This window comes from Myotis davidii, unplaced genomic scaffold (genome assembly GCF_000327345.1).
Source record: "Myotis davidii unplaced genomic scaffold, ASM32734v1 scaffold940, whole genome shotgun sequence".
Classification (NCBI taxonomy): Eukaryota; Metazoa; Chordata; class Mammalia; order Chiroptera; family Vespertilionidae; genus Myotis; species Myotis davidii.
The window spans coordinates 197,262-204,079 of record NW_006292108.1 but is presented as its reverse complement, the minus strand read 5'-3'; positions in this window follow the sequence as shown (position 1 = coordinate 204,079).

Below are 6,818 nucleotides of genomic sequence, written 5' to 3'. Positions count from 1 at the left end.
GTGTGGGACCAATGCCCAAGAGAGTTCCAGGAGGCAATGGTGCTATCAGGGTCATTCTGGTCACACCTGAACATTCACTGCATTTATTCACTGGAGGATTCTACTTGCAGGGTCCTGGGGTCCTTGCAACAACCCATCCCACAGAAAGGTCCCATTAGATTTCAGGTCGCATCACCAATGAGGAGGGTAAGATCAGGTGCTTTAAGCAGAGAACACGGAATTCTGAACAGGGTTAGAATTCAGCAGCATCAGGAGACAGGTTTCTCAACAACTCACCTAACCAAAGCCTGCTACCTTGTTGATGGCTTCTCCCCCCGCCCCCCCGCCCCCAGCTCAGGGAGCAGGTGGGGAGGAATGAGGAGTAACTGTCAGCAGCTGTGGGCAGGCCTGTGTCTCAGCTGTGGGAAACAATGCCAGCCAGCTAGGGGGAGGGATCGAGAGGTTGGCCTGGAGGCTGGGGGAAGCTCCTGTGTTGAGCGTCTGACCCCTGGTGGTCAGTGCATGTCATAGTGACCAGTCCTTCCACCATTCTGTCGATTTGCATATTACCCTTTTATTATCTGTAATAATAAAAGGGTAATATACTAAGTAGAGCGGACAGCCAACCGACCTTCCAGACATCCTTCCAGATGGAGATGCTGCAGCGGGGGCCAAGGCAGAGGCAGTTAAGGGTGATCAGGCAGGCAGGTGAGCAGTTAGGGGCGATCAAGCAGGCAGAGTAGTTAGGGATGATGAAGCAGGCAGACAGAGTGGTTGGGGCAATGAGGAAGACAGGTGAGCAGTTAGGGATGATCAGACAGGCAGGCAGAGTGGTTAGGGGCAATCAGGCAGGCAGGGGAGCAGTTAGGGGTGATCAGGCAGGCAGGTGATTAGGGGCAATCAGGCAGGCAGGCAGAGTGTTTAGGGGTGATCAGGAAGGCAGGAGAGTGGTTAGGGGTGTTCAGGCAGGCAGGCGAGCAGTTAGGGGCATCAGGCAGGCGGAGTGGTTAGGGGAGATCAGGCAGGCAGGCAGAGGCAGTCAGGGGTGATCAGGCAGGCAGATGAGCAGTTAGGGGCATCAGGCAGGCAGGCAGGCATGTGGTTAGGGGTGATGAGAGAAGCAGGCAGAGAGGTTAGGGGTGATCAGGCAGGCAGGCGAGCAGTTAGGAGCCAGCAGTCCTGGATTGTGAGAGGGATGTCCGACTGCAGGGATCTGCCCTAAACCAGCAGTTGGACATCCCCTGGGGGTCCGAGATTGCAAGAGGGTGCAGGCCGGGCTGAGGGACCCCACCTCACCCCGCATGAATTTCGTGTACCAGGCCTCTAGTATAGGATAATACAGTATTTGAAATCAGAGTGCTTTTATTTTATTCTTGTGTAAAGAATTTGAGTTGTTCCATTGTGAACCCAATCATACATCTCTAGTGTTCATGACTTTTCATCTGGAAAGTTAGATGAAAACACCTTTTTACTCCTGACTCCTTCACCCTGTGACCTGAAGTCTCTGCTCGATAAGAATCTTTCCTAGATAAGGAAGGAAAGGGCATGTCAACTTTTATGGAGTGACTCTTAGGTGCTGGGCACTTTGCTAGAGGCTTTAAAACACAATCTCTGGTGCACTGGTCAACACTCTTGCCCCAGCGGGTGCTCAGTTGCTTGGAGCATTGTCCCATACACCAAAAATGTTGCAGGTTCGATCCCCTATCAGGGCACATATGGGAAACAGATGTTTTTTACATTGACATCCCCCCCCCCCAAATCAATAAAAACATATCCTCGGTGAGGATTAAAAAATAATAATAATAAAACATAGCCCTGGCCAATCTTTCTCAGTGGTTAGAGTGTCTGCCTGCTAACTGAAGGGTCTCAGGTTCAATTCCTGGTCAAGGCGCATGTTCCATTAGTTGCTGGTTTGATACCCAGCCCCATTCAGGATGTGTGCGGAAGGCAACCAATAGATGTCCCTCTCATTCATCTCTATATTGCTCTCTCTCTGTTCTCCCCCATCCTTCTACTCTCTCTCTCTCTTTCTCTCTCTCTCTCCTTTTTCCCCTCCCTTCCACTCTCTTCATTGGCAAAAATATGCTTGGATGAGGATTAAGCAAAAATAAATACATAAATAAAACACTATCTCATTTACTCTTTTTAAAAATATATATATATTTTTATTGATCTCAGAGAGGAAAGGAGAGGGAGAGAGAGATAGAAACATCAATGATGAGAGAGAATCATTGATTAGCTGCCTCCTACACATCCCCTACTGGGGATCAAACCCTCAACCCAGGCATGTGCCCTTGACTGGAATCAAACCCAGAACCCTTCAGCCCACAGGCCGACGCTCTATACACTGAGCCAAACCAGCTAGGACTCATTTACTCTTAAAAACTCTGTGCCCATTACCTAGATGAGGTAACTGAGGATTGGATAGGTAAGGTCACCAACTAGTATGTGGCAGAGCTAGGGGTCAAATCAAGGAAGTCTATGTCAAAGTTGGTGCCCTTAATCACGGTACTCCACTGTCTCTTTCCCGTACCTTCAGTCAGGTCACTAGGTCCAAACTTATGAGTTTCCTTTTTCTCAGGAAATCATCCCACTGACTACATCATATCTGAATGCTCTCTCCTGCAAGCAACCTTCTCAAGTGAGTTCCTCTTCTGCCTTGCCATCCAGGACCACTCAAGCTCCACATCGAAAGCAACCCAGCCATATTTATATTTACTCTCTAAAAGAAACAGAAGCATCTGGCATGCATTTCTGGCCAATTTAGTTTACTGAATTACAGCAATGGAGTTTACTAATTTTTTTTTTAGCATCTTCCATTTGCAAATTCCCTAAACTAGAAAAAAAAGAGAATTTAAAAGTCATGGGATTAAAATGTGTTTTGTTTTGTTTTCTTATCACAGGGAGTTTCTGGAGGAGTACCTTGGCATTCTCTCAACCACTCCTTCTTTAATGAGACCAATTGATAAGGAAATTAGAATAGAATTTTGGTTTTCTTTAGATTTTAGCAAAGCAGTAAACAAGGTCTTTCCTGGAACCTTTACTGACCATTCAGTGCCATTTAATACTGCTGCTCTTTCTTTTTCTTTTGATTCCATGACACCACACTTCCCTAATTCCCTTTGTATCTCTATGACTATTCTTACTTTGTCTTTCATGTGATCCTCCTCCCCCATCAACATGTGGTTGTTGACCAAGATTCCATCCTAAGTCCTTGGTTCTTCCCACTTTCAAATTCTCCCAGCCCAGCCTGTGTGGCTCAATGATTGAGCGTCCACCCATGAACCAGGAGGTCATGGTTCCATTCTGCGTCGGGGCACATGCCTGGGTTGCAGGCTTGATCTCCAGTAGGAGGCATGCAGGAGGCAGCCGATAAATGATTCTCTCTCATAATTGATGTTTCTATTTCTATCTCTCCCTCTCCCTTCCTCTTTGAAATCCATAAAAATATATTAAAAAACAAACACAAATTCTCCCAAATGGTTCCATTCACTCTCATTGTCTACATTTCTTATCTTTTCTCTGATGACATAAAAATCTATATCTCCAGGCAAGAACTTTACCCCAAACCTGAAAAATCCCATGAGTAACTCAAATTTAACACATTCAAAAACAAAACTCATTATCTCCTCCCCAAACCTATTTTCTTATGTTCCCTGTCTCAAACAATAGCATCACCCAGTTATCTCTACACCAGAGACCAGCTAGTCATTTTGCCTCTTTATTCTCTCTTACTCCCCTAATAGTAAACACTGACCCAATCTTGATGATTTTACATCTCAAATATTTCTCCATTCATGGCATACCTAATAATTGTAACCAATTCTTAGCTGGCCTCCCTACCTCCAGTTTTGACCCTATCCAACTTTCAACACAGCCACCTGAACTAGGTTTTTAAAGAAAAAATATGATCGTGTAACACGCTATCACATATAAGATGGAGTTCAAGCTTTGTCAGGACCATACAAATCTTAAATTAGCCAGCTTCATTTCCCAGCTTCATGTCTCACTCACAGCTAATGTTTTAGGAATACCAAGCTGCTTGCAGCCTTGCATTTCTCTGAACACTTCTATTCCTTTGCTCATGCTGCAGCCTCTGCTTTGAAGCCCATTCCCCCATTGTTTACTTCCCCTCTTTACCTGGCTGACTACTTGTCATCTTCTCAGACTCAGCCCAAGCATCATCTCTTCAAAGTGGCTTCCCTTAACCTAACACCTGATCCTGGACTGGGTTAGATGCTCCTATTCTATGCTTTCAGAACATCCTGAACTTGCCTCTAACACATCACTTGTTCCACCATATTTTTCTTGCCTGTTATACATGCTTGTATCCCTCATTAGGCTATGAGCTTCCAGAGGACTATGCTTTATTAAAAATTGTGTCTGTCACATCATGTGCAATGTCTGGAACATAGTAAGAATCTAATGTTTGATAAATTGATTATTTTGTGGCCATAACACACTGTTGGCTCATTGAGTTGACTTATAACACCCTTATTATTTTTTTTTTCATACAAACAGTTATTACATAGTGTGGTAAGTACAATGGTAGAGATAAAACAAAAGAATAGAAATGGGACTTCTAACTTGGCCTGAAATAAGTGGAGAGAAAGAAAATGTATTAAGTTAAGCTTAAGTTGCACTGATAGAAATAAATTATGTAGAAACAGAGAGGAGGTAGTTTGGGTCTATTCTTCAGGTCAAACTACGCCTAAACAACATTTCAACCAGTGAGCTAAGTTGAATTATTCAATAAATGCCAGTGGTTTGAAAAAATAAAGCCAAACCTCAGGAATTGTTGAAGGAACAGGAAAGATTTAACTAGGATAAGGATTTAATGGTTTTAATCAAACATTTGAAAGCTGTGTTATGGGTGGAATTGTGTGCCCAAAAAAGGTATGTTGAAATCCTAACCTCTGGAGCATCAGAATGTGACCTTATTTGAATATGGTGTCTTTGCAAATTCAATTAGTTCAGATGAGGTCATATTGGCATAAGGTGGGTCATTAATTCAATATGACTGGTGTTCTTATAAGAAAAGGGAAATTTGATCACAGACAAAGAGGGAAGATTGCCATGTGAGGACAAGGGCAGGGATTAGAATTATGTTGTCACAAGCTAAGGAACAGGAGCCCTTAGAAGCTACAAAATGTAAGGAAGGATTCTCCCTTAGAACCTTCAAATGAAACATAGACCTGCCACCGCATTGATTTCAGATTTATAGCCTCCAGAACTGTGAGACAATAAATGTCTCCTGTTTTAAACCATCCAGTTTGTGGTACTTTGTTCCAGCCGCCACAGGAAATTAACACAGGCTGTCATTGAGTAGAGGGAACAGATTTTCTTTCTGCATAAGACCCAATGGATGGAAGATACAGAAAGACAGAAATGCTTTATATTGAATAGAAACCTCGTAATCATGCTATCCTAAGTTAAAAATGAGCTGCCATGGGATTTGGCAAGCTCCCCATCACTGGAGGTCTAGGATGATCTGTGTGATGAAAATCATAATAAAATAAATAATAACAGTAATATACAACTTCCACTCTTATCCAGATTTTATCAAGCCAACTTCAAAAAGGTGTTTATGAGACAATTGGAGATATTTGAATGCTGACTGAATATTTTATTATATTATAGATTTATTGAAAAATAGGTGAAAATAAGTCATAATGCTTATTGAAAGAGAGAGAGAAATAGATTGAGAGAGAGAAGGAGACACCTTATCTTTTAGAAATACACACAGAGAAAATGATATGGTGTCTAGGATTTGCTTTAAAATAATCTGGAAGAGGAAGAGATGAGTTGGTGTACAAATGAAACATGATTGGCCATGTGTTGATAATTGTTGAAACTAGGTGATGAATACACAGAAGTTTACTTATACTATACTCTATAATTTGTGTGTGTTTTAAATTTTCCATATCAAGTATTTTTTAAAAATAGCTATCGGCTACTATGTACTGAGCACTTATGATGTCCAGAAATCATGGTAAGTACTTTTAAAACAGTATTTAATTTAATTTAATTATATTACATAAAATAGACAAGTAAAAGTAGACATATTCCTGTATAAGATGGCATAGTACTGTAAAGATGTTATCTTTTAATTATCCTATCTAATAAAAGAGAAATATGGTAATTGGTGTATGATCGCTACCCTTCCCATTGGCTAATCAGCGAGATATGCAAATTAACTGCCAGCCAAGATGGCAGCCGGCAGCCAGGCAGCTTGAAACTAACATGAGGCTTGCTTGCTTCAGTGACGGAGGACTCCAACGTTCCCCGCCTGCGCTGCAGGCCTTTGGAGCGGGCAGTTTACGAAACTCTGTAACAAATACCACCAGACTTCAGCCAGCAGATTCGCAACATTGTAAGCAAAGGCCAGAAACCTACTTTCAGCCGCAGAGGCCTCAGAGCTGGAGCCAAGTCTCAAAGCCAAAGCTGGCCCAGAAAAATACAATCCTATTTCTTTTATAGTTAAGCTTTGTTTTTTATGCCTTTTGGGAATGCATCCTTATGGGACAGCCCAGATGGATGGAGCCAGCAGAGTCTGACTCCTGTCGCCTGCCAATGCTTTTCACCATGAAGAGGTTTCTCTCTGAGGGTCTCTATGTTTAGGCTTCACATGTTGGGGCTCCTGGGTCTTTGAAGCTGCTCCTTACACCTTACACCTCCACTGGGAGATGATACAGAGAGTGTTAACAAGGTGCCTGGGATGGAAACCACCTCTTCCTAGAGCCTGTGCTCATTCTAGCCAGCCCACAGCCCACAGTACTGAACTCAGAGGATAACAGATAAGTGGGTACACAACAGTCGTACATCCATGCAATGGACTA